This window comes from Paramormyrops kingsleyae, chromosome 3 (genome assembly GCF_048594095.1).
Source record: "Paramormyrops kingsleyae isolate MSU_618 chromosome 3, PKINGS_0.4, whole genome shotgun sequence".
NCBI classification, from domain to species: domain Eukaryota; kingdom Metazoa; phylum Chordata; class Actinopteri; order Osteoglossiformes; family Mormyridae; genus Paramormyrops; species Paramormyrops kingsleyae.
The window spans coordinates 9,776,770-9,797,924 of NC_132799.1; the positions used below are offsets into that span (position 1 = coordinate 9,776,770).

Sequence of the window (21,155 nt, forward strand, 5' to 3'; positions counted from 1 at the left end):
AACAGCCGGGCATGCCAGTCTGCTAACGCATCTGGAAGGCAGGTATATAGATTGATGAAAGGAAATGCGTCTCTCGGTTGCTATCATGCATCTGGTTATTAATGAAGGTTCAGGTGGACAAAAAGCCCATTGGATGAAGGGTTCATTCTCAACCCTGTACGCGATAAAGGAGAGCAGAGACAGGAAGGCGTTCATAGGGCGAGGCCCATCATCAAACGGAGGCCAGGCTCAAGCTCATTTTCATTGATGCCAGCACATTGAAGGGGTTTGTTAATGCCTAGACTTCTCCGAAGGCATGAGAGCCTGCTGGGAGATACAGGCTTTATGAATCACACAGCAGACTGCTATTAGCTCATCCCTCAAGCCATGAGCAACCTAAAGACAGTCAGAGACAAGGAGGTCATAAGTAAGGCTGCGTTGGCCGGGAATCGAACCCGGGTCAACTGCTTGGAAGGCAGCTATGCTAGCCACTATACCACCAACGCTGCGGCTGAAGGAGCTCCGGAGCGATGTTCTTTTTTCTGGCCGCTATGTCGATCCGCTATGAGACGAGTAATGGTATCAACTTCTGAAGAAGTTGTTTGCAGAGTTATGGAGGTACGTTGGGCTGATGCCAAATGAGTGACATAAGAAAAGCTATTAGAATTTGTGTGAGAGTGACATTTGTAAAAATGCAGCTACGCATGGGTACTGTTTCAGCAAGGAAATGACCTGCCCCGTGTGAGGGTCGAACTCACGACCTTCAGATTATGAGACTGACGCGCTACCGACTGCGCTAACGAGGCTGTGATGGAAGTCAACAGCCGTGCATGCCAGTCTGCTAATGCATCTGGAAGGCAGGTATATAGATTGATGAAAGGAAATGCGTCTCTCGGTTGCTATCATGCATCTGGTTATTAATGAAGGTTCAGGTGGAGAAAAAGCCCATTGGATGAAGGGTTCATTCTCAACCCTGTACGCGATAAAGGAGAGCAGAGACAGGAAGGCGTTCATAGGGCGAGGCCCATCATTAAACGGAGGCCAGGCTGAAGCTCAGTTTCATTGATGCCAGCACATTGAAGGGGTTTGTTAATGCCTAGACTTCTCCGAAGGCATGAGAGCCTGCTGGGAGATACAGGCTTTATGAATCACACAGCAGACTGCTATTAGCTCATCCCTCAAGCCATGAGCAACCTAAAGACAGTCAGAGTCTTCAGATTATGAGACTGACGCGCTACCGACTGCGCTAACGAGGCTGTGATGGAAGTCAACAGCCGTGCATGCCAGTCTGCTAATGCATCTGGAAGGCAGGTATATAGATTGATGAAAGGAAATGCGTCTCTCGGTTGCTATCATGCATCTGGTTATTAATGAAGGTTCAGGTGGAGAAAAAGCCCATTGGATGAAGGGTTCATTCTCAACCCTGTACGCGATAAAGGAGAGCAGAGACAGGAAGGCGTTCATAGGGCGAGGCCCATCATTAAACGGAGGCCAGGCTCAAGCTCAGTTTCATTGATGCCAGCACATTGAAGGGGTTTGTTAATGCCTAGACTTCTCCGAAGGCATGAGAGCCTGCTGGGAGATACAGGCTTTATGAATCACACAGCAGACTGCTATTAGCTCATCCCTCAAGCCATGAGCAACCTAAAGACAGTCAGAGACAAGGAGGTCATAAGTAAGGCTGCGTTGGCTGGGAATCGAACCCGGGTCAACTGCTTGGAAGGCAGCTATGCTAGCCACTATACCACCAACGCTGTGGCTGAAAGAGCGCTGGAGCGATGTGCTTTTTTCTGGCTGCTATGTCGATCCGCTATGAGACGAGTAATGGTATCAACTTCTGAAGAAGTTGTTTGCAGAGTTATGGAGGTACGTTGGGCTGATGCCAAATGAGTGACATAAGAAAAGCTATTAGAATTTGTGTGAGAGTGACTTTTGTAAAAATGTAGCTACGCATGGGAACTGTTTCAGCAAGGAAATGACCTGCCCCGTGTGAGGGTCGAACTCACGACCTTCAGATTATGAGACTGACACGCTACCGACTGCGCTAACGAGGCTGCGATGGAAGTCAACAGCCGTGCATGCCAGTCTGCTAACGCATCTGGAAGGCAGGTATATAGATTGATGAAAGGAAATGCGTCTCTCGGTTGCTATCATGCATCAGGTTATTAATGAAGGTTCAGGTGGACAAAAAGCCCATTGGATGAAGGGTTCATTCTCAACCCTGTACGCGATAAAGGAGAGCAGAGACAGGAAGGCGTTCATAGGGCGAGGCCCATCATTAAACGGAGGCCAGGCTCAAGCTCAGTTTCATTGATGCCAGCACATTGAAGGGGTTTGTTAATGCCTAGACTTCTCCGAAGGCATGAGAGCCTGCTGGGAGATACACGCTTTATGAATCACACAGCAGACTGCTATTAGCTCATCCCTCAAGCCTTGAGCAACCTAAAGACAGTCAGAGACAAGGAGGTCATAAGTAAGGCTGCGTTGGCCGGGAATCGAACCCGGGTCAACTGCTTGGAAGGCAGCTATGCTAGCCACTATACCACCAGCGCTGCGGCTGAAGGAGCTCCGGAGCGATGTTCTTTTTTCTGGCCGCTATGTCGATCCGCTATGAGACGAGTAATGGTATCAACTTCTGAAGAAGTTGTTTGCAGAGTTACGGAGGTACGTTGGGCTGATGCCAAATGAGTGACATAAGAAAAGCTATTAGAATTTGTGTGAGAGTGACATTTGTAAAAATGCAGCTACGCATGGGTACTGTTTCAGCAAGGAAATGACCTGCCCCGTGTGAGGGTCGAACTCACGACCTTCAGATTATGAGACTGACGCGCTACCGACTGCGCTAACGAGGCTGTGGTGGAAGTCAAAAGCCGTGCATGCCAGTCTAGTAACGCATCTGGATGGTAGGTATATAGATTGATGAAAGGAAATGCGTCTCTCGGTTGCTATCATGCATCTGGTTATTAATGAAGGTTCAGGTGGACAAAAAGCCCATTGGATGAAGGGTTCATTCTCAACCCTGTACGCGATAAAGGAGAGCAGAGACAGGAAGGCGTTCATAGGGCGAGGCCCATCATTAAACGGAGGCCAGGCTCAAGCTCAGTTTCATTGATGCCAGCACATTGAAGGGGTTTGTTAATGCCTAGACTTCTCCGAAGGCATGAGAGCCTGCTGGGAGATACAGGCTTTATGAATCACACAGCAGACTGCTATTAGCTCATCCCTCAAGCCATGAGCAACCTAAAGACAGTCAGAGACAAGGAGGTCATAAGTAAGGCTGCGTTGGCTGGGAATCGAACCCGGGTCAACTGCTTGGAAGGCAGCTATGCTAGCCACTATACCACCAACGCTGTGGCTGAAAGAGCGCTGGAGCGATGTGCTTTTTTCTGGCTGCTATGTCGATCCGCTATGAGACGAGTAATGGTATCAACTTCTGAAGAAGTTGTTTGCAGAGTTACGGAGGTACGTTGGGCTGATGCCAAATGAGTGACATAAGAAAAGCTATTAGAATTTGTGTGAGAGTGACATTTGTAAAACTGCAGCTACGCATGGGTACTGTTTCAGCAAGGAAATGACCTGCCCCGTGTGAGGGTCGAACTCACGACCTTCAGATTATGAGACTGACGCGCTACCGACTGCGCTAACGAGGCTGTGATGGAAGTCAACAGCCGGGCATGCCAGTCTGCTAACGCATCTGGAAGGCAGGTATATAGATTGATGAAAGGAAATGCGTCTCTCGGTTGCTATCATGCATCTGGTTATTAATGAAGGTTCAGGTGGACAAAAAGCCCATTGGATGAAGGGTTCATTCTCAACCCTGTACGCGATAAAGGAGAGCAGAGACAGGAAGGCGTTCATAGGGCGAGGCCCATCATCAAACGGAGGCCAGGCTCAAGCTCATTTTCATTGATGCCAGCACATTGAAGGGGTTTGTTAATGCCTAGACTTCTCCGAAGGCATGAGAGCCTGCTGGGAGATACAGGCTTTATGAATCACACAGCAGACTGCTATTAGCTCATCCCTCAAGCCATGAGCAACCTAAAGACAGTCAGAGACAAGGAGGTCATAAGTAAGGCTGCGTTGGCCGGGAATCGAACCCGGGTCAACTGCTTGGAAGGCAGCTATGCTAGCCACTATACCACCAACGCTGCGGCTGAAGGAGCTCCGGAGCGATGTTCTTTTTTCTGGCCGCTATGTCGATCCGCTATGAGACGAGTAATGGTATCAACTTCTGAAGAAGTTGTTTGCAGAGTTATGGAGGTACGTTGGGCTGATGCCAAATGAGTGACATAAGAAAAGCTATTAGAATTTGTGTGAGAGTGACATTTGTAAAAATGCAGCTACGCATGGGTACTGTTTCAGCAAGGAAATGACCTGCCCCGTGTGAGGGTCGAACTCACGACCTTCAGATTATGAGACTGACGCGCTACCGACTGCGCTAACGAGGCTGTGATGGAAGTCAACAGCCGTGCATGCCAGTCTGCTAATGCATCTGGAAGGCAGGTATATAGATTGATGAAAGGAAATGCGTCTCTCGGTTGCTATCATGCATCTGGTTATTAATGAAGGTTCAGGTGGAGAAAAAGCCCATTGGATGAAGGGTTCATTCTCAACCCTGTACGCGATAAAGGAGAGCAGAGACAGGAAGGCGTTCATAGGGCGAGGCCCATCATTAAACGGAGGCCAGGCTGAAGCTCAGTTTCATTGATGCCAGCACATTGAAGGGGTTTGTTAATGCCTAGACTTCTCCGAAGGCATGAGAGCCTGCTGGGAGATACAGGCTTTATGAATCACACAGCAGACTGCTATTAGCTCATCCCTCAAGCCATGAGCAACCTAAAGACAGTCAGAGTCTTCAGATTATGAGACTGACGCGCTACCGACTGCGCTAACGAGGCTGTGATGGAAGTCAACAGCCGTGCATGCCAGTCTGCTAATGCATCTGGAAGGCAGGTATATAGATTGATGAAAGGAAATGCGTCTCTCGGTTGCTATCATGCATCTGGTTATTAATGAAGGTTCAGGTGGAGAAAAAGCCCATTGGATGAAGGGTTCATTCTCAACCCTGTACGCGATAAAGGAGAGCAGAGACAGGAAGGCGTTCATAGGGCGAGGCCCATCATTAAACGGAGGCCAGGCTCAAGCTCAGTTTCATTGATGCCAGCACATTGAAGGGGTTTGTTAATGCCTAGACTTCTCCGAAGGCATGAGAGCCTGCTGGGAGATACAGGCTTTATGAATCACACAGCAGACTGCTATTAGCTCATCCCTCAAGCCATGAGCAACCTAAAGACAGTCAGAGACAAGGAGGTCATAAGTAAGGCTGCGTTGGCTGGGAATCGAACCCGGGTCAACTCCTTGGAAGGCAGCTATGCTAGCCACTATACCACCAACGCTGTGGCTGAAAGAGCGCTGGAGCGATGTGCTTTTTTCTGGCTGCTATGTCGATCCGCTATGAGACGAGTAATGGTATCAACTTCTGAAGAAGTTGTTTGCAGAGTTATGGAGGTACGTTGGGCTGATGCCAAATGAGTGACATAAGAAAAGCTATTAGAATTTGTGTGAGAGTGACTTTTGTAAAAATGTAGCTACGCATGGGAACTGTTTCAGCAAGGAAATGACCTGCCCCGTGTGAGGGTCGAACTCACGACCTTCAGATTATGAGACTGACACGCTACCGACTGCGCTAACGAGGCTGTGATGGAAGTCAACAGCCGTGCATGCCAGTCTGCTAACGCATCTGGAAGGCAGGTATATAGATTGATGAAAGGAAATGCGTCTCTCGGTTGCTATCATGCATCAGGTTATTAATGAAGGTTCAGGTGGACAAAAAGCCCATTGGATGAAGGGTTCATTCTCAACCCTGTACGCGATAAAGGAGAGCAGAGACAGGAAGGCGTTCATAGGGCGAGGCCCATCATCAAACGGAGGCCAGGCTCAAGCTCATTTTCATTGATGCCAGCACATTGAAGGGGTTTGTTAATGCCTAGACTTCTCCGAAGGCATGAGAGCCTGCTGGGAGATACAGGCTTTATGAATCACACAGCAGACTGCTATTAGCTCATCCCTCAAGCCATGAGCAACCTAAAGACAGTCAGAGACAAGGAGGTCATAAGTAAGGCTGCGTTGGCCGGGAATCGAACCCGGGTCAACTGCTTGGAAGGCAGCTATGCTAGCCACTATACCACCAACGCTGCGGCTGAAGGAGCTCCGGAGCGATGTTCTTTTTTCTGGCCGCTATGTCGATCCGCTATGAGACGAGTAATGGTATCAACTTCTGAAGAAGTTGTTTGCAGAGTTATGGAGGTACGTTGGGCTGATGCCAAATGAGTGACATAAGAAAAGCTATTAGAATTTGTGTGAGAGTGACATTTGTAAAAATGCAGCTACGCATGGGTACTGTTTCAGCAAGGAAATGACCTGCCCCGTGTGAGGGTCGAACTCACGACCTTCAGATTATGAGACTGACGCGCTACCGACTGCGCTAACGAGGCTGTGATGGAAGTCAACAGCCGTGCATGCCAGTCTGCTAATGCATCTGGAAGGCAGGTATATAGATTGATGAAAGGAAATGCGTCTCTCGGTTGCTATCATGCATCTGGTTATTAATGAAGGTTCAGGTGGAGAAAAAGCCCATTGGATGAAGGGTTCATTCTCAACCCTGTACGCGATAAAGGAGAGCAGAGACAGGAAGGCGTTCATAGGGCGAGGCCCATCATTAAACGGAGGCCAGGCTGAAGCTCAGTTTCATTGATGCCAGCACATTGAAGGGGTTTGTTAATGCCTAGACTTCTCCGAAGGCATGAGAGCCTGCTGGGAGATACAGGCTTTATGAATCACACAGCAGACTGCTATTAGCTCATCCCTCAAGCCATGAGCAACCTAAAGACAGTCAGAGTCTTCAGATTATGAGACTGACGCGCTACCGACTGCGCTAACGAGGCTGTGATGGAAGTCAACAGCCGTGCATGCCAGTCTGCTAATGCATCTGGAAGGCAGGTATATAGATTGATGAAAGGAAATGCGTCTCTCGGTTGCTATCATGCATCTGGTTATTAATGAAGGTTCAGGTGGAGAAAAAGCCCATTGGATGAAGGGTTCATTCTCAACCCTGTACGCGATAAAGGAGAGCAGAGACAGGAAGGCGTTCATAGGGCGAGGCCCATCATTAAACGGAGGCCAGGCTCAAGCTCAGTTTCATTGATGCCAGCACATTGAAGGGGTTTGTTAATGCCTAGACTTCTCCGAAGGCATGAGAGCCTGCTGGGAGATACAGGCTTTATGAATCACACAGCAGACTGCTATTAGCTCATCCCTCAAGCCATGAGCAACCTAAAGACAGTCAGAGACAAGGAGGTCATAAGTAAGGCTGCGTTGGCTGGGAATCGAACCCGGGTCAACTCCTTGGAAGGCAGCTATGCTAGCCACTATACCACCAACGCTGTGGCTGAAAGAGCGCTGGAGCGATGTGCTTTTTTCTGGCTGCTATGTCGATCCGCTATGAGACGAGTAATGGTATCAACTTCTGAAGAAGTTGTTTGCAGAGTTATGGAGGTACGTTGGGCTGATGCCAAATGAGTGACATAAGAAAAGCTATTAGAATTTGTGTGAGAGTGACTTTTGTAAAAATGTAGCTACGCATGGGAACTGTTTCAGCAAGGAAATGACCTGCCCCGTGTGAGGGTCGAACTCACGACCTTCAGATTATGAGACTGACACGCTACCGACTGCGCTAACGAGGCTGTGATGGAAGTCAACAGCCGTGCATGCCAGTCTGCTAACGCATCTGGAAGGCAGGTATATAGATTGATGAAAGGAAATGCGTCTCTCGGTTGCTATCATGCATCAGGTTATTAATGAAGGTTCAGGTGGACAAAAAGCCCATTGGATGAAGGGTTCATTCTCAACCCTGTACGCGATAAAGGAGAGCAGAGACAGGAAGGCGTTCATAGGGCGAGGCCCATCATTAAACGGAGGCCAGGCTCAAGCTCAGTTTCATTGATGCCAGCACATTGAAGGGGTTTGTTAATGCCTAGACTTCTCCGAAGGCATGAGAGCCTGCTGGGAGATACACGCTTTATGAATCACACAGCAGACTGCTATTAGCTCATCCCTCAAGCCTTGAGCAACCTAAAGACAGTCAGAGACAAGGAGGTCATAAGTAAGGCTGCGTTGGCTGGGAATCGAACCCGGGTCAACTGCTTGGAAGGCAGCTATGCTAGCCACTATACCACCAACGCTGTGGCTGAAAGAGCGCTGGAGCGATGTGCTTTTTTCTGGCTGCTATGTCGATCCGCTATGAGACGAGTAATGGTATCAACTTCTGAAGAAGTTGTTTGCAGAGTTATGGAGGTACGTTGGGCTGATGCCAAATGAGTGACATAAGAAAAGCTATTAGAATTTGTGTGAGAGTGACATTTGTAAAACTGCAGCTACGCATGGGTACTGTTTCAGCAAGGAAATGACCTGCCCCGTGTGAGGGTTGAACTCACGACCTTCAGATTATGAGACTGACGCGCTACCGACTGCGCTAACGAGGCTGTGATGGAAGTCAACAGCCGTGCATGCCAGTCTAGTAACGCATCTGGATGGTAGGTATATAGATTGATGAAAGGAAATGCGTCTCTCGGTTGCTATCATGCATCTGGTTATTAATGAAGGTTCAGGTGGACAAAAAGCCCATTGGATGAAGGGTTCATTCTCAACCCTGTACGCGCTAAAGGAGAGCAGAGACAGGAAGGCGTTCATAGGGCGAGGCCCATCATTAAACGGAGGCCAGGCTCAAGCTCAGTTTCATTGATGCCAGCACATTGAAGGGGTTTGTTAATGCCTAGACTTCTCCGAAGGCATGAGAGCCCCCTGGGAGATACAGGCTTTATGAATCACACAGCAGACTGCTATTAGCTCATCCCTCAAGCCATGAGCAACCTAAAGACAAGGAGGTCATAAGTAAGGCTGCGTTGGCCGGGAATCGAACCCAGGTCAACTGCTTGGAAGGCAGCTATGCTAGCCACTATACCACCAACGCTGCGGCTGAAGGAGCTCCGGAGCGATGTTCTTTTTTCTGGCCGCTATGTCGATCCGCTATGAGACGAGTAATGGTATCAACTTCTGAAGAAGTTGTTTGCAGAGTTACGGAGGTACGTTGGGCTGATGCCAAATGAGTGACATAAGAAAAGCTATTAGAATTTGTGTGAGAGTGACATTTGTAAAAATGCAGCTACGCATGGGTACTGTTTCAGCAAAGGAAATGACCTGCCCCGTGTGAGGGTCGAACTCACGACCTTCAGATTATGAGACTGACGCGCTACCGACTGCGCTAACGAGGCTGTGGTGGAAGTCAATGGCCGTGCATGCCAGTCTAGTAACGCATCTGGATGGTAGGTATATAGATTGATGAAAGGAAATGCGTCTCTCGGTTGCTATCATGCATCTGGTTATTAATGAAGGTTCAGGTGGACAAAAAGCCCATTGGATGAAGGGTTCATTCTCAACCCTGTACGCGATAAAGGAGAGCAGAGACAGGAAGGCGTTCATAGGGCGAGGCCCATCATCAAACGGAGGCCAGGCTCAAGCTCAGTTTCATTGACGCCAGCACATTGAAGGGGTTTGTTAATGCCTAGACTTCTCCGAAGGCATGAGAGCCTGCTGGGAGATACACGCTTTATGAATCACACAGCAGACTGCTATTAGCTCATCCCTCAAGCCATGAGCAACCTAAAGACAGTCAGAGACAAGGAGGTCATAAGTAAGGCTGCGTTGGCCGAGAATCGAACCCGGGTCAACTGCTTGGAAGGCAGCTATGCTAGCCAATATACCACCAACGCTGCGGCTGAAGGAGCTCCGGAGCGATGTTCTTTTTTCTGGCCGCTATGTCGATCCGCTATGAGACGAGTAATGGTATCAACTTCTGAAGAAGTTGTTTGCAGAGTTACGGAGGTACGTTGGGCTGATGCCAAATGAGTGACATAAGAAAAGCTATTAGAATTTGTGTGAGAGTGACATTTGTAAAACTGCAGCTACGCATGGGTACTGTTTCAGCAAGGAAATGACCTGCCCCGTGTGAGGGTCGAACTCACGACCTTCAGATTATGAGACTGACGCGCTACCGACTGCGCTAACGAGGCTGTGATGGAAGTCAACAGCCGGGCATGCCAGTCTGCTAACGCATCTGGAAGGCAGGTATATAGATTGATGAAAGGAAATGCGTCTCTCGGTTGCTATCATGCATCTGGTTATTAATGAAGGTTCAGGTGGACAAAAAGCCCATTGGATGAAGGGTTCATTCTCAACCCTGTACGCGATAAAGGAGAGCAGAGACAGGAAGGCGTTCATAGGGCGAGGCCCATCATCAAACGGAGGCCAGGCTCAAGCTCATTTTCATTGATGCCAGCACATTGAAGGGGTTTGTTAATGCCTAGACTTCTCCGAAGGCATGAGAGCCTGCTGGGAGATACAGGCTTTATGAATCACACAGCAGACTGCTATTAGCTCATCCCTCAAGCCATGAGCAACCTAAAGACAGTCAGAGACAAGGAGGTCATAAGTAAGGCTGCGTTGGCCGGGAATCGAACCCGGGTCAACTGCTTGGAAGGCAGCTATGCTAGCCACTATACCACCAACGCTGCGGCTGAAGGAGCTCCGGAGCGATGTTCTTTTTTCTGGCCGCTATGTCGATCCGCTATGAGACGAGTAATGGTATCAACTTCTGAAGAAGTTGTTTGCAGAGTTATGGAGGTACGTTGGGCTGATGCCAAATGAGTGACATAAGAAAAGCTATTAGAATTTGTGTGAGAGTGACATTTGTAAAAATGCAGCTACGCATGGGTACTGTTTCAGCAAGGAAATGACCTGCCCCGTGTGAGGGTCGAACTCACGACCTTCAGATTATGAGACTGACGCGCTACCGACTGCGCTAACGAGGCTGTGATGGAAGTCAACAGCCGTGCATGCCAGTCTGCTAATGCATCTGGAAGGCAGGTATATAGATTGATGAAAGGAAATGCGTCTCTCGGTTGCTATCATGCATCTGGTTATTAATGAAGGTTCAGGTGGAGAAAAAGCCCATTGGATGAAGGGTTCATTCTCAACCCTGTACGCGATAAAGGAGAGCAGAGACAGGAAGGCGTTCATAGGGCGAGGCCCATCATTAAACGGAGGCCAGGCTCAAGCTCAGTTTCATTGATGCCAGCACATTGAAGGGGTTTGTTAATGCCTAGACTTCTCCGAAGGCATGAGAGCCTGCTGGGAGATACACGCTTTATGAATCACACAGCAGACTGCTATTAGCTCATCCCTCAAGCCTTGAGCAACCTAAAGACAGTCAGAGACAAGGAGGTCATAAGTAAGGCTGCGTTGGCCGGGAATCGAACCCGGGTCAACTGCTTGGAAGGCAGCTATGCTAGCCACTATACCACCAGCGCTGCGGCTGAAGGAGCTCCGGAGCGATGTTCTTTTTTCTGGCCGCTATGTCGATCCGCTATGAGACGAGTAATGGTATCAACTTCTGAAGAAGTTGTTTGCAGAGTTACGGAGGTACGTTGGGCTGATGCCAAATGAGTGACATAAGAAAAGCTATTAGAATTTGTGTGAGAGTGACATTTGTAAAAATGCAGCTACGCATGGGTACTGTTTCAGCAAGGAAATGACCTGCCCCGTGTGAGGGTCGAACTCACGACCTTCAGATTATGAGACTGACGCGCTACCGACTGCGCTAACGAGGCTGTGGTGGAAGTCAAAAGCCGTGCATGCCAGTCTAGTAACGCATCTGGATGGTAGGTATATAGATTGATGAAAGGAAATGCGTCTCTCGGTTGCTATCATGCATCTGGTTATTAATGAAGGTTCAGGTGGACAAAAAGCCCATTGGATGAAGGGTTCATTCTCAACCCTGTACGCGATAAAGGAGAGCAGAGACAGGAAGGCGTTCATAGGGCGAGGCCCATCATTAAACGGAGGCCAGGCTCAAGCTCAGTTTCATTGATGCCAGCACATTGAAGGGGTTTGTTAATGCGTAGACTTCTCCGAAGGCATGAGAGCCTGCTGGGAGATACAGGCTTTATGAATCACACAGCAGACTGCTATTAGCTCATCCCTCAAGCCATGAGCAACCTAAAGACAGTCAGAGACAAGGAGGTCATAAGTAAGGCTGCGTTGGCTGGGAATCGATCCCGGGTCAACTCCTTGGAAGGCAGCTATGCTAGCCACTATACCACCAACGCTGTGGCTGAAAGAGCGCTGGAGCGATGTGCTTTTTTCTGGCTGCTATGTCGATCCGCTATGAGACGAGTAATGGTATCAACTTCTGAAGAAGTTGTTTGCAGAGTTATGGAGGTACGTTGGGCTGATGCCAAATGAGTGACATAAGAAAAGCTATTAGAATTTGTGTGAGAGTGACTTTTGTAAAAATGTAGCTACGCATGGGAACTGTTTCAGCAAGGAAATGACCTGCCCCGTGTGAGGGTCGAACTCACGACCTTCAGATTATGAGACTGACACGCTACCGACTGCGCTAACGAGGCTGTGATGGAAGTCAACAGCCGTGCATGCCAGTCTGCTAACGCATCTGGAAGGCAGGTATATAGATTGATGAAAGGAAATGCGTCTCTCGGTTGCTATCATGCATCAGGTTATTAATGAAGGTTCAGGTGGACAAAAAGCCCATTGGATGAAGGGTTCATTCTCAACCCTGTACGCGATAAAGGAGAGCAGAGACAGGAAGGCGTTCATAGGGCGAGGCCCATCATTAAACGGAGGCCAGGCTCAAGCTCAGTTTCATTGACGCCAGCACATTGAAGGGGTTTGTTAATGCCTAGACTTCTCCGAAGGCATGAGAGCCTGCTGGGAGATACACGCTTTATGAATCACACAGCAGACTGCTATTAGCTCATCCCTCAAGCCATGAGCAACCTAAAGACAGTCAGAGACAAGGAGGTCATAAGTAAGGCTGCGTTGGCCGAGAATCGAACCCGGGTCAACTGCTTGGAAGGCAGCTATGCTAGCCAATATACCACCAACGCTGCGGCTGAAGGAGCTCCGGAGCGATGTTCTTTTTTCTGGCCGCTATGTCGATCCGCTATGAGACGAGTAATGGTATCAACTTCTGAAGAAGTTGTTTGCAGAGTTACGGAGGTACGTTGGGCTGATGCCAAATGAGTGACATAAGAAAAGCTATTAGAATTTGTGTGAGAGTGACATTTGTAAAACTGCAGCTACGCATGGGTACTGTTTCAGCAAGGAAATGACCTGCCCCGTGTGAGGGTCGAACTCACGACCTTCAGATTATGAGACTGACGCGCTACCGACTGCGCTAACGAGGCTGTGATGGAAGTCAACAGCCGGGCATGCCAGTCTGCTAACGCATCTGGAAGGCAGGTATATAGATTGATGAAAGGAAATGCGTCTCTCGGTTGCTATCATGCATCTGGTTATTAATGAAGGTTCAGGTGGACAAAAAGCCCATTGGATGAAGGGTTCATTCTCAACCCTGTACGCGATAAAGGAGAGCAGAGACAGGAAGGCGTTCATAGGGCGAGGCCCATCATCAAACGGAGGCCAGGCTCAAGCTCATTTTCATTGATGCCAGCACATTGAAGGGGTTTGTTAATGCCTAGACTTCTCCGAAGGCATGAGAGCCTGCTGGGAGATACAGGCTTTATGAATCACACAGCAGACTGCTATTAGCTCATCCCTCAAGCCATGAGCAACCTAAAGACAGTCAGAGACAAGGAGGTCATAAGTAAGGCTGCGTTGGCCGGGAATCGAACCCGGGTCAACTGCTTGGAAGGCAGCTATGCTAGCCACTATACCACCAACGCTGCGGCTGAAGGAGCTCCGGAGCGATGTTCTTTTTTCTGGCCGCTATGTCGATCCGCTATGAGACGAGTAATGGTATCAACTTCTGAAGAAGTTGTTTGCAGAGTTATGGAGGTACGTTGGGCTGATGCCAAATGAGTGACATAAGAAAAGCTATTAGAATTTGTGTGAGAGTGACATTTGTAAAAATGCAGCTACGCATGGGTACTGTTTCAGCAAGGAAATGACCTGCCCCGTGTGAGGGTCGAACTCACGACCTTCAGATTATGAGACTGACGCGCTACCGACTGCGCTAACGAGGCTGTGATGGAAGTCAACAGCCGTGCATGCCAGTCTGCTAATGCATCTGGAAGGCAGGTATATAGATTGATGAAAGGAAATGCGTCTCTCGGTTGCTATCATGCATCTGGTTATTAATGAAGGTTCAGGTGGAGAAAAAGCCCATTGGATGAAGGGTTCATTCTCAACCCTGTACGCGATAAAGGAGAGCAGAGACAGGAAGGCGTTCATAGGGCGAGGCCCATCATTAAACGGAGGCCAGGCTGAAGCTCAGTTTCATTGATGCCAGCACATTGAAGGGGTTTGTTAATGCCTAGACTTCTCCGATGGCATGAGAGCCTGCTGGGAGATACAGGCTTTATGAATCACACAGCAGACTGCTATTAGCTCATCCCTCAAGCCATGAGCAACCTAAAGACAGTCAGAGACAAGGAGGTCATAAGTAAGGCTGCGTTGGCTGGGAATCGAACCCGGGTCAACTGCTTGGAAGGCAGCTATGCTAGCCACTATACCACCAACGCTGTGGCTGAAAGAGCGCTGGAGCGATGTGCTTTTTTCTGGCTGCTATGTCGATCCGCTATGAGACGAGTAATGGTATCAACTTCTGAAGAAGTTGTTTGCAGAGTTACGGAGGTACGTTGGGCTGATGCCAAATGAGTGACATAAGAAAAGCTATTAGAATTTGTGTGAGAGTGACATTTGTAAAACTGCAGCTACGCATGGGTACTGTTTCAGCAAGGAAATGACCTGCCCCGTGTGAGGGTCGAACTCACGACCTTCAGATTATGAGACTGACGCGCTACCGACTGCGCTAACGAGGCTGTGATGGAAGTCAACAGCCGGGCATGCCAGTCTGCTAACGCATCTGGAAGGCAGGTATATAGATTGATGAAAGGAAATGCGTCTCTCGGTTGCTATCATGCATCTGGTTATTAATGAAGGTTCAGGTGGACAAAAAGCCCATTGGATGAAGGGTTCATTCTCAACCCTGTACGCGATAAAGGAGAGCAGAGACAGGAAGGCGTTCATAGGGCGAGGCCCATCATCAAACGGAGGCCAGGCTCAAGCTCATTTTCATTGATGCCAGCACATTGAAGGGGTTTGTTAATGCCTAGACTTCTCCGAAGGCATGAGAGCCTGCTGGGAGATACAGGCTTTATGAATCACACAGCAGACTGCTATTAGCTCATCCCTCAAGCCATGAGCAACCTAAAGACAGTCAGAGACAAGGAGGTCATAAGTAAGGCTGCGTTGGCCGGGAATCGAACCCGGGTCAACTGCTTGGAAGGCAGCTATGCTAGCCACTATACCACCAACGCTGCGGCTGAAGGAGCTCCGGAGCGATGTTCTTTTTTCTGGCCGCTATGTCGATCCGCTATGAGACGAGTAATGGTATCAACTTCTGAAGAAGTTGTTTGCAGAGTTACGGAGGTACGTTGGGCTGATGCCAAATGAGTGACATAAGAAAAGCTATTAGAATTTGTGTGAGAGTGACATTTGTAAAAATGCAGCTACGCATGGGTACTGTTTCAGCAAGGAAATGACCTGCCCCGTGTGAGGGTCGAACTCACGACCTTCAGATTATGAGACTGACGCGCTACCGACTGCGCTAACGAGGCTGTGGTGGAAGTCAACAGCCGTGCATGCCAGTCTAGTAACGCATCTGGATGGTAGGTATATAGATTGATGAAAGGAAATGCGTCTCTCGGTTGCTATCATGCATCTGGTTATTAATGAAGGTTCAGGTGGAGAAAAAGCCCATTGGATGAAGGGTTCATTCTCAACCCTGTACGCGATAAAGGAGAGCAGAGACAGGAAGGCGTTCATAGGGCGAGGCCCATCATTAAACGGAGGCCAGGCTGAAGCTCAGTTTCATTGATGCCAGCACATTGAAGGGGTTTGTTAATGCCTAGACTTCTCCGAAGGCATGAGAGCCTGCTGGGAGATACAGGCTTTATGAATCACACAGCAGACTGCTATTAGCTCATCCCTCAAGCCATGAGCAACCTAAAGACAGTCAGAGACAAGGAGGTCATAAGTAAGGCTGCGTTGGCTGGGAATCGATCCCGGGTCAACTCCTTGGAAGGCAGCTATGCTAGCCACTATACCACCAACGCTGTGGCTGAAAGAGCGCTGGAGCGATGTGCTTTTTTCTGGCTGCTATGTCGATCCGCTATGAGACGAGTAATGGTATCAACTTCTGAAGAAGTTGTTTGCAGAGTTATGGAGGTACGTTGGGCTGATGCCAAATGAGTGACATAAGAAAAGCTATTAGAATTTGTGTGAGAGTGACTTTTGTAAAAATGTAGCTACGCATGGGAACTGTTTCAGCAAGGAAATGACCTGCCCCGTGTGAGGGTCGAACTCACGACCTTCAGATTATGAGACTGACACGCTACCGACTGCGCTAACGAGGCTGTGATGGAAGTCAACAGCCGTGCATGCCAGTCTGCTAACGCATCTGGAAGGCAGGTATATAGATTGATGAAAGGAAATGCGTCTCTCGGTTGCTATCATGCATCAGGTTATTAATGAAGGTTCAGGTGGAGAAAAAGCCCATTGGATGAAGGGTTCATTCTCAACCCTGTACGCGATAAAGGAGAGCAGAGACAGGAAGGCGTTCATAGGGCGAGGCCCATCATTAAACGGAGGCCAGGCTCAAGCTCAGTTTCATTGATGCCAGCACATTGAAGGGGTTTGTTAATGCCTAGACTTCTCCGAAGGCATGAGAGCCTGCTGGGAGATACACGCTTTATGAATCACACAGCAGACTGCTATTAGCTCATCCCTCAAGCCATGAGCAACCTAAAGACAGTCAGAGACAAGGAGGTCATAAGTAAGGCTGTGTTGGCTGGGAATCGAACCCGGGTCAACTGCTTGGAAGGCAGCTATGCTAGCCACTATACCACCAACGCTGCGGCTGAAGGAGCTCCGGAGCGATGTTCTTTTTTCTGGCCGCTATGTCGATCCGCTATGAGACGAGTGATGGTATCAACTTCTGAAGAAGTTGTTTGCAGAGTTACGGAGGTACGTTGGGCTGATGCCAAATGAGTGACATAAGAAAAGCTATTAGAATTTGTGTGAGAGTGACATTTGTAAAAATGCAGCTATGCATGGGTACTGTTTCAGCAAGGAAATGACCTGCCTCGTGTGAGGGTCGAACTTACGACCTTCAGATTATGAGACTGACGCGCTACCGACTGCGCTAACGAGGCTGTGGTGGAAGTCAACAGCCGTGCATGCCAGTCTAGTAACGCATCGGGATGGTAGGTATATAGATTGATGAAAGGAAATGCGTCTCTCGGTTGCTATCATGCATCTGGTTATTAATGAAGGTTCAGGTGGAGAAAAAGCCCATTGGATGAAGGGTTCATTCTCAACCCTGTACGCGATAAAGGAGAGCAGAGACAGGAAGGCGTTCATAGGGCGAGGCCCATCATTAAACGGAGGCCAGGCTGAAGCTCAGTTTCATTGATGCCAGCACATTGAAGGGGTTTGTTAATGCCTAGACTTCTCCGAAGGCATGAGAGCCTGCTGGGAGATACAGGCTTTATGAATCACACAGCAGACTGCTATTAGCTCATCCCTCAAGCCATGAGCAACCTAAAGACAGTCAGAGACAAGGAGGTCATAAGTAAGGCTGCGTTGGCTGGGAATCGAACCCGGGTCAACTGCTTGGAAGGCAGCTATGCTAGCCACTATACCACCAACGCTGTGGCTGAAAGAGCGCTGGAGCGATGTGCTTTTTTCTGGCTGCTATGTCGATCCGCTATGAGACGAGTAATGGTATCAACTTCTGAAGAAGTTGTTTGCAGAGTTATGGAGGTACGTTGGGCTGATGCCAAATGAGTGACATAAGAAAAGCTATTAGAATTTGTGTGAGAGTGACTTTTGTAAAAATGTAGCTACGCATGGGAACTGTTTCAGCAAGGAAATGACCTGCCCCGTGTGAGGGTCGAACTCACGACCTTCAGATTATGAGACTGACACGCTACCGACTGCGCTAACGAGGCTGTGATGGAAGTCAACAGCCGTGCATGCCAGTCTGCTAACGCATCTGGAAGGCAGGTATATAGATTGATGAAAGGAAATGCGTCTCTCGGTTGCTATCATGCATCAGGTTATTAATGAAGGTTCAGGTGGACAAAAAGCCCATTGGATGAAGGGTTCATTCTCAACCCTGTACGCGATAAAGGAGAGCAGAGACAGGAAGGCGTTCATAGGGCGAGGCCCATCATTAAACGGAGGCCAGGCTCAAGCTCAGTTTCATTGATGCCAGCACATTGAAGGGGTTTGTTAATGCCTAGACTTCTCCGAAGGCATGAGAGCCTGCTGGGAGATACACGCTTTATGAATCACACAGCAGACTGCTATTAGCTCATCCCTCAAGCCATGAGCAACCTAAAGACAGTCAGAGACAAGGAGGTCATAAGTAAGGCTGCGTTGGCCGGGAATCGAACCCGGGTCAACTGCTTGGAAGGCAGCTATGCTAGCCACTATACCACCAACGCTGCGGCTGAAGGAGCTCCGGAGCGATGTTCTTTTTTCTGCCCGCTATGTCGATCCGCTATGAGACGAGTAATGGTATCAACTTCTGAAGAAGTTGTTTGCAGACTTATGGAGGTACGTTGGGCTGATGCCAAATGAGTGACATAAGAAAAGCTATTAGAATTTGTGTGAGAGTGACATTTGTAAAAATGCAGCTACGCAGGGGTACTGTTTCAGCAAGGAAATGACCTGCCCCGTGTGAGGGTCGAACTCACGACCTTCAGATTATGAGACTGACGCGCTACCGACTGCGCTAACGAGGCTGTGATGGAAGTCAACAGCCGTGCATGCCAGTCTGCTAATGCATCTGGAAGGCAGGTATATAGATTGATGAAAGGAAATGCGTCTCTCGGTTGCTATCATGCATCTGGTTATTAATGAAGGTTCAGGTGGAGAAAAAGCCCATTGGATGAAGGGTTCATTCTCAACCCTGTACGCGATAAAGGAGAGCAGAGACAGGAAGGCGTTCATAGGGCGAGGCCCATCATTAAACGGAGGCCAGGCTCAAGCTCAGTTTCATTGATGCCAGCACATTGAAGGGGTTTGTTAATGCCTAGACTTCTCCGAAGGCATGAGAGCCTGCTGGGAGATACAGGCTTTATGAATCACACAGCAGACTGCTATTAGCTCATCCCTCAAGCCATGAGCAACCTAAAGACAGTCAGAGACAAGGAGGTCATAAGTAAGGCTGCGTTGGCTGAGAATCGAACCCGGGTCAACTGCTTGGAAGGCAGCTATGCTAGCCACTATACCACCAGCGCTGCGGCTGAAGGAGCTCCGGAGCGATGTTCTTTTTTCTGGCCGCTATGTCGATCCGCTATGAGACGAGTAATGGTATCAACTTCTGAAGAAGTTGTTTGCAGAGTTACGGAGGTACGTTGGGCTGATGCCAAATGAGTGACATAAGAAAAGCTATTAGAATTTGTGTGAGAGTGACATTTGTAAAAATGCAGCTACGCATGGGTACTGTTTCAGCAAGGAAATGACCTGCCCCGTGTGAGGGTCGAACTCACGACCTTCAGATTATGAGACTGACGCGCTACCGACTGCGCTAACGAGGCTGTGGTGGAAGTCAACAGCCGTGCATGCCAGTCTAGTAACGCATCTGGATGGTAGGTATATAGATTGATGAAAGGAAATGCGTCTCTCGGTTGCTATCATGCATCTGGTTATTAATGAAGGTTCAGGTGGACAAAAAGCCCATTGGATGAAGGGTTCATTCTCAACCCTGTACGCGATAAAGGAGAGCAGAGACAGGAAGGCGTTCATAGGGCGAGGCCCATCATCAAACGGAGGCCAGGCTCAAGCTCAATTTCATTGACGCCAGCACATTGAAGGGGTTTGTTAATGCCTAGACTTCTCCGAAGGCATGAGAGCCTGCTGGGAGATACAGGCTTTATGAATCACACAGCAGACTGCTATTAGCTCATCCCTCAAGCCATGAGCAACCTAAAGACAGTCAGAGACACGGAGGTCATAAGTAAGGCTGCGTTGGCCGGGAATCGAACCCGGGTCAACTGCTTGGAAGGCAGCTATGCTAGCCACTATACCACCAACGCTGTGGCTGAAGGAGCTCCGGAGCGATGTTCTTTTTTCTGCCCGCTATGTCGATCCGCTATGAGACGAGTAATGGTATCAACTTCTGAAGAAGTTGTTTGCAGAGTTATGGAGGTACGTTGGGCTGATGCCAAATGAGTGACTTAAGAAAAGCTATTAGAATTTGTGTGAGAGTGACATTTGTAAAAATGCAGCTACGCATGGGTACTGTTTCAGCAAGGAAATGACCTGCCCCGTGTGAGGGTCGAACTCACGACCTTCAGATTATGAGACTGACGCGCTACCGACTGCGCTAATGAGGCTGTGATGGAAGTCAACAGCCGTGCATGCCAGTCTGCTAACGCATCTGGAAGGCAGGTATATAGATTGATGAAAGGAAATGCGTCTCTCGGTTGCTATCATGCATCTGGTTATTAATGAAGGTTCAGGTGGACAAAAAGCCCATTGGATGAAGGGTTCATTCTCAACCCTGTACGCGATAAAGGAGAGCAGAGACAGGAAGGCGTTCATAGGGCGAGGCCCATCATTAAACGGAGGCCAGGCTCAAGCTCAGTTTCATTGATGCCAGCACATTGAAGGGGTTTGATAATGCGTAGACTTCTCCGAAGGCATGAGAGCCCGCTGGGAGATACAGGCTTTATGAATCACACAGCAGACTGCTATTAGCTCATCCCTCAAGCCATGAGCAACCTAAAGACAGTCAGAGACAAGGAGGTCATAAGTAAGGCTGCGTTGGCCGGGAATCGAACCCGGGTCAACTGCTTGGAAGGCAACTAAGCTAGCCACTATATCACCAACGCTGTGGCTGAAGGAGCTTTGGAGTGATGTTCTTTTTCATATTGCATATTCGCTGCTACGGAAAGCTTGGCGACTCAGATTTACTCCTCGATGCTACTGTGAAAGCATGCAAACTCTTCGCTTATAGAACTCTGCTCCCAGATCAGCCAGGTAACAGTACTAAGCACTATACTACAGTG

The 21,155-nt window shown here is 48.8% G+C and overlaps 41 non-coding genes across 41 annotated transcripts; all 41 read right to left on the reverse strand.

The window, feature by feature from the left end:
* Nucleotides 1-413: 413 nt before the first annotated feature.
* Nucleotides 414-485, reverse strand: trnag-ucc (transfer RNA glycine (anticodon UCC)). The gene has a single exon. It is a non-coding gene; the product is annotated as a tRNA-Gly (tRNA).
* A 227-nt stretch (nucleotides 486-712) lies between these two features.
* On the reverse strand, nucleotides 713-785 carry trnam-cau (transfer RNA methionine (anticodon CAU)). The gene has a single exon. It is a non-coding gene; the product is annotated as a tRNA-Met (tRNA).
* An 876-nt stretch (nucleotides 786-1,661) lies between these two features.
* Nucleotides 1,662-1,733, reverse strand: trnag-ucc (transfer RNA glycine (anticodon UCC)). The gene has a single exon. It is a non-coding gene; the product is annotated as a tRNA-Gly (tRNA).
* Nucleotides 1,734-1,960: 227 nt separating this feature from the next.
* On the reverse strand, nucleotides 1,961-2,033 carry trnam-cau (transfer RNA methionine (anticodon CAU)). The gene has a single exon. It is a non-coding gene; the product is annotated as a tRNA-Met (tRNA).
* Nucleotides 2,034-2,459: 426 nt separating this feature from the next.
* On the reverse strand, nucleotides 2,460-2,531 carry trnag-ucc (transfer RNA glycine (anticodon UCC)). The gene has a single exon. It is a non-coding gene; the product is annotated as a tRNA-Gly (tRNA).
* Nucleotides 2,532-2,758: 227 nt separating this feature from the next.
* Nucleotides 2,759-2,831, reverse strand: trnam-cau (transfer RNA methionine (anticodon CAU)). Its single transcript has one exon. It is a non-coding gene; the product is annotated as a tRNA-Met (tRNA).
* Nucleotides 2,832-3,257: 426 nt separating this feature from the next.
* trnag-ucc (transfer RNA glycine (anticodon UCC)) lies at nucleotides 3,258-3,329 on the reverse strand. The gene has a single exon. It is a non-coding gene; the product is annotated as a tRNA-Gly (tRNA).
* A 227-nt stretch (nucleotides 3,330-3,556) lies between these two features.
* trnam-cau (transfer RNA methionine (anticodon CAU)) lies at nucleotides 3,557-3,629 on the reverse strand. Its single transcript has one exon. It is a non-coding gene; the product is annotated as a tRNA-Met (tRNA).
* Nucleotides 3,630-4,055: 426 nt separating this feature from the next.
* trnag-ucc (transfer RNA glycine (anticodon UCC)) lies at nucleotides 4,056-4,127 on the reverse strand. Its single transcript has one exon. It is a non-coding gene; the product is annotated as a tRNA-Gly (tRNA).
* Nucleotides 4,128-4,354: 227 nt separating this feature from the next.
* Nucleotides 4,355-4,427, reverse strand: trnam-cau (transfer RNA methionine (anticodon CAU)). Its single transcript has one exon. It is a non-coding gene; the product is annotated as a tRNA-Met (tRNA).
* Nucleotides 4,428-5,602: 1,175 nt separating this feature from the next.
* Nucleotides 5,603-5,675, reverse strand: trnam-cau (transfer RNA methionine (anticodon CAU)). Its single transcript has one exon. It is a non-coding gene; the product is annotated as a tRNA-Met (tRNA).
* A 426-nt stretch (nucleotides 5,676-6,101) lies between these two features.
* Nucleotides 6,102-6,173, reverse strand: trnag-ucc (transfer RNA glycine (anticodon UCC)). The gene has a single exon. It is a non-coding gene; the product is annotated as a tRNA-Gly (tRNA).
* A 227-nt stretch (nucleotides 6,174-6,400) lies between these two features.
* On the reverse strand, nucleotides 6,401-6,473 carry trnam-cau (transfer RNA methionine (anticodon CAU)). Its single transcript has one exon. It is a non-coding gene; the product is annotated as a tRNA-Met (tRNA).
* A 1,175-nt stretch (nucleotides 6,474-7,648) lies between these two features.
* trnam-cau (transfer RNA methionine (anticodon CAU)) lies at nucleotides 7,649-7,721 on the reverse strand. The gene has a single exon. It is a non-coding gene; the product is annotated as a tRNA-Met (tRNA).
* Nucleotides 7,722-8,147: 426 nt separating this feature from the next.
* On the reverse strand, nucleotides 8,148-8,219 carry trnag-ucc (transfer RNA glycine (anticodon UCC)). The gene has a single exon. It is a non-coding gene; the product is annotated as a tRNA-Gly (tRNA).
* A 227-nt stretch (nucleotides 8,220-8,446) lies between these two features.
* trnam-cau (transfer RNA methionine (anticodon CAU)) lies at nucleotides 8,447-8,519 on the reverse strand. Its single transcript has one exon. It is a non-coding gene; the product is annotated as a tRNA-Met (tRNA).
* A 416-nt stretch (nucleotides 8,520-8,935) lies between these two features.
* trnag-ucc (transfer RNA glycine (anticodon UCC)) lies at nucleotides 8,936-9,007 on the reverse strand. The gene has a single exon. It is a non-coding gene; the product is annotated as a tRNA-Gly (tRNA).
* Nucleotides 9,008-9,235: 228 nt separating this feature from the next.
* trnam-cau (transfer RNA methionine (anticodon CAU)) lies at nucleotides 9,236-9,308 on the reverse strand. Its single transcript has one exon. It is a non-coding gene; the product is annotated as a tRNA-Met (tRNA).
* A 725-nt stretch (nucleotides 9,309-10,033) lies between these two features.
* Nucleotides 10,034-10,106, reverse strand: trnam-cau (transfer RNA methionine (anticodon CAU)). Its single transcript has one exon. It is a non-coding gene; the product is annotated as a tRNA-Met (tRNA).
* Nucleotides 10,107-10,532: 426 nt separating this feature from the next.
* On the reverse strand, nucleotides 10,533-10,604 carry trnag-ucc (transfer RNA glycine (anticodon UCC)). Its single transcript has one exon. It is a non-coding gene; the product is annotated as a tRNA-Gly (tRNA).
* A 227-nt stretch (nucleotides 10,605-10,831) lies between these two features.
* Nucleotides 10,832-10,904, reverse strand: trnam-cau (transfer RNA methionine (anticodon CAU)). The gene has a single exon. It is a non-coding gene; the product is annotated as a tRNA-Met (tRNA).
* Nucleotides 10,905-11,330: 426 nt separating this feature from the next.
* Nucleotides 11,331-11,402, reverse strand: trnag-ucc (transfer RNA glycine (anticodon UCC)). The gene has a single exon. It is a non-coding gene; the product is annotated as a tRNA-Gly (tRNA).
* Nucleotides 11,403-11,629: 227 nt separating this feature from the next.
* trnam-cau (transfer RNA methionine (anticodon CAU)) lies at nucleotides 11,630-11,702 on the reverse strand. The gene has a single exon. It is a non-coding gene; the product is annotated as a tRNA-Met (tRNA).
* A 725-nt stretch (nucleotides 11,703-12,427) lies between these two features.
* On the reverse strand, nucleotides 12,428-12,500 carry trnam-cau (transfer RNA methionine (anticodon CAU)). Its single transcript has one exon. It is a non-coding gene; the product is annotated as a tRNA-Met (tRNA).
* A 725-nt stretch (nucleotides 12,501-13,225) lies between these two features.
* On the reverse strand, nucleotides 13,226-13,298 carry trnam-cau (transfer RNA methionine (anticodon CAU)). The gene has a single exon. It is a non-coding gene; the product is annotated as a tRNA-Met (tRNA).
* A 426-nt stretch (nucleotides 13,299-13,724) lies between these two features.
* Nucleotides 13,725-13,796, reverse strand: trnag-ucc (transfer RNA glycine (anticodon UCC)). The gene has a single exon. It is a non-coding gene; the product is annotated as a tRNA-Gly (tRNA).
* Nucleotides 13,797-14,023: 227 nt separating this feature from the next.
* trnam-cau (transfer RNA methionine (anticodon CAU)) lies at nucleotides 14,024-14,096 on the reverse strand. The gene has a single exon. It is a non-coding gene; the product is annotated as a tRNA-Met (tRNA).
* A 426-nt stretch (nucleotides 14,097-14,522) lies between these two features.
* trnag-ucc (transfer RNA glycine (anticodon UCC)) lies at nucleotides 14,523-14,594 on the reverse strand. The gene has a single exon. It is a non-coding gene; the product is annotated as a tRNA-Gly (tRNA).
* A 227-nt stretch (nucleotides 14,595-14,821) lies between these two features.
* Nucleotides 14,822-14,894, reverse strand: trnam-cau (transfer RNA methionine (anticodon CAU)). The gene has a single exon. It is a non-coding gene; the product is annotated as a tRNA-Met (tRNA).
* Nucleotides 14,895-15,320: 426 nt separating this feature from the next.
* trnag-ucc (transfer RNA glycine (anticodon UCC)) lies at nucleotides 15,321-15,392 on the reverse strand. The gene has a single exon. It is a non-coding gene; the product is annotated as a tRNA-Gly (tRNA).
* A 227-nt stretch (nucleotides 15,393-15,619) lies between these two features.
* trnam-cau (transfer RNA methionine (anticodon CAU)) lies at nucleotides 15,620-15,692 on the reverse strand. The gene has a single exon. It is a non-coding gene; the product is annotated as a tRNA-Met (tRNA).
* Nucleotides 15,693-16,417: 725 nt separating this feature from the next.
* trnam-cau (transfer RNA methionine (anticodon CAU)) lies at nucleotides 16,418-16,490 on the reverse strand. The gene has a single exon. It is a non-coding gene; the product is annotated as a tRNA-Met (tRNA).
* Nucleotides 16,491-16,916: 426 nt separating this feature from the next.
* trnag-ucc (transfer RNA glycine (anticodon UCC)) lies at nucleotides 16,917-16,988 on the reverse strand. The gene has a single exon. It is a non-coding gene; the product is annotated as a tRNA-Gly (tRNA).
* Nucleotides 16,989-17,215: 227 nt separating this feature from the next.
* On the reverse strand, nucleotides 17,216-17,288 carry trnam-cau (transfer RNA methionine (anticodon CAU)). The gene has a single exon. It is a non-coding gene; the product is annotated as a tRNA-Met (tRNA).
* A 426-nt stretch (nucleotides 17,289-17,714) lies between these two features.
* Nucleotides 17,715-17,786, reverse strand: trnag-ucc (transfer RNA glycine (anticodon UCC)). The gene has a single exon. It is a non-coding gene; the product is annotated as a tRNA-Gly (tRNA).
* A 227-nt stretch (nucleotides 17,787-18,013) lies between these two features.
* On the reverse strand, nucleotides 18,014-18,086 carry trnam-cau (transfer RNA methionine (anticodon CAU)). Its single transcript has one exon. It is a non-coding gene; the product is annotated as a tRNA-Met (tRNA).
* A 426-nt stretch (nucleotides 18,087-18,512) lies between these two features.
* trnag-ucc (transfer RNA glycine (anticodon UCC)) lies at nucleotides 18,513-18,584 on the reverse strand. The gene has a single exon. It is a non-coding gene; the product is annotated as a tRNA-Gly (tRNA).
* A 227-nt stretch (nucleotides 18,585-18,811) lies between these two features.
* Nucleotides 18,812-18,884, reverse strand: trnam-cau (transfer RNA methionine (anticodon CAU)). The gene has a single exon. It is a non-coding gene; the product is annotated as a tRNA-Met (tRNA).
* Nucleotides 18,885-19,609: 725 nt separating this feature from the next.
* trnam-cau (transfer RNA methionine (anticodon CAU)) lies at nucleotides 19,610-19,682 on the reverse strand. The gene has a single exon. It is a non-coding gene; the product is annotated as a tRNA-Met (tRNA).
* A 426-nt stretch (nucleotides 19,683-20,108) lies between these two features.
* Nucleotides 20,109-20,180, reverse strand: trnag-ucc (transfer RNA glycine (anticodon UCC)). The gene has a single exon. It is a non-coding gene; the product is annotated as a tRNA-Gly (tRNA).
* Nucleotides 20,181-20,407: 227 nt separating this feature from the next.
* On the reverse strand, nucleotides 20,408-20,480 carry trnam-cau (transfer RNA methionine (anticodon CAU)). Its single transcript has one exon. It is a non-coding gene; the product is annotated as a tRNA-Met (tRNA).
* Nucleotides 20,481-21,155: the final 675 nt, after the last annotated feature.